This window comes from Beta vulgaris, chromosome 7, assembly GCF_026745355.1.
Source record: "Beta vulgaris subsp. vulgaris cultivar EL10 chromosome 7, EL10.2, whole genome shotgun sequence".
NCBI classification, from domain to species: domain Eukaryota; kingdom Viridiplantae; phylum Streptophyta; class Magnoliopsida; order Caryophyllales; family Amaranthaceae; genus Beta; species Beta vulgaris.
Window position 1 is genome coordinate 38,119,259 of NC_079208.1, and position 1,959 is coordinate 38,121,217.

General features: G+C 37.3%; 1 long non-coding RNA gene across 1 annotated transcript; it reads left to right on the top strand.

Moving 5' to 3' along the window:
• The first annotated feature begins 758 nt into the window (after window positions 1-758).
• LOC125499334 (uncharacterized) lies at window positions 759-1,676 on the top strand. Its single transcript, XR_007276132.2, has 2 exons — window positions 759-1,520; window positions 1,602-1,676. It is a non-coding gene; the product is annotated as an uncharacterized LOC125499334 (long non-coding RNA).
• The last annotated feature ends 283 nt before the right edge of the window (window positions 1,677-1,959 follow it).

Genomic DNA, 1,959 nt, shown 5'->3' on the forward strand with positions numbered 1-1,959 from the left:
TTCAACTTTCTTGGGGATGCTCTTTTTTGGCTGAATTGTTTCTTCAATCTTCTTTTCCTCCGGATGCTTTGCTTCCGCACAAACTTCCGTAGCATGGATAAATGCCTCTACTTCCTAAAGAGCTTCGGTCAGGGTGGAGATCTTCTTTTTTACCAACTCAAACTTAAATCTTCCTGGCCTTAGACCCCTGATGAAGGCGCCAAAAGCCACTCCCGCATTCAGATCCTGGATCTGCAATGCTTCTAGGTTAAATCTCTTCACATAGCTTCTCAAGGCTTCTTTAGGCCCTTGGACGACCTTCCCAAATGCATGCTGGTTTTCAGTCCTGCCGATTTGCTACAAAGTGGCTGGTAAACAAGATACTAAGCTCAATGAAATTATTCACCGAGTTTGGGGGAAGATTATTGAACCACTTTTGAGCTACCCATTTCAGTGTGGCTGGAAAGTTCTTGCACCAGGTAGCATCATCAACCGCCTGAACATACATTTGATGCTTGTATGCTGACAAATGATCATCCGGATCTGTAGTGTTGTCGAAAGGCTCTATCGTCAGAAGCTTAACCTTTGGGAATGGGGGAGACTCCATGATTCTGGCCAAGAATGGAGTCGGCCAGTTAATCTTGAGTGCCCCGGCATGTCCCTCAGTGGGTATGTGCTCCCGGCAATATTCTTTCAGTACTGGATTTGAGGAGGTGTTAGCTAAGGCTTGACGCCTATACACTACATTTTTAATCAAAGGCAATGGTTAAAATAAGCTAATGCAATGGTTGTTTTTTATACCGTTGCACTAGGATCATCTATTGCAACGACACATTTCAATTTGGATTTATGGATTAAGCTATTGCAACGACTTTATAGTAACCGTTGCATTAGATATATCTATTGCAACGACTTGATGATGGTCGTTGCATTTGATGAAATAATAACAATAATGTAATATAGGTCGTTGCGTTAGCACACAGAAAAAATTCGCTCAACATATTATTATAGTTCCCTCACTTTTTTGACGAAATTTTAAACGCTACTTTTCACAAGAAAATTCGCATCAATTTCAAACAGCCTTATCTTCCTCAAACAAAGAAACCCATCTACTTCCCCTCAAAAAAAAAAAAACAAAACCATCTACTCAGGTAACTGACATTAAATCACAAACTGAAAAACCCTATCAATTTTGCCAACAAATTTCAATCTTCCAAATCCTCTCCTATGAACTGAAAGGAGGAACTGAATTCACTAATTGTGATTATATACTAAGAGGAAGAGGGAGAATTCACGAGATTTGCTTCAATATTATTCCAAATTTCTTCCTGAATTCATGTATATCTGCAAGATTCAGGTCTTCAACGCAACAAGTAGGCGAAATTAATCAAGAAAACCTGAGCACAGAGGCGAAACTCAAGAAAAACAAGCAAAGAGTCGAAATTTCGAATACCAGTTGAACTTCAAAGGTGCGTTCCTTTATTTCGGAATTCTGGAAATTCTTTAAAAGTCACGAAACCCAGTCGAGCTCCAAAATCAAGGTACTTTCTTGAATTTCGGTAATTTTGTAAATTCTTCAATCGATTTTTGTAAATTCTCTAATATTACAGTTATCATTTTAGTCCATGGTAATAGGATATAAATATAGAGTGTAAATTATTCAAGAAAAGACAGCAAAGAGTCGAAATTCAAGAAAACCCAACAAAGAGGGGAAATTTCGGATCATAGTCGAGCTTCATAAGGTATGTTTTCCTTCTCTTCTTCTTGTATAATTGTTACAGATACGTTTCCTCTCTTCTTCTTTTTTCATAGACTGTAGTTTTGAACTTGATCCTCTTTTCCCCTCCTATTTTTTCATTATGTCAACTGCAGTTCTTCATTTTATTTTTAAACAAAGACTTAAACTATAAAGTTAGGTAGTTAGAATTTAAAAAAAATCAGAGACATTCTAACTCTGAAAGATATAATTTTTTTGAACAA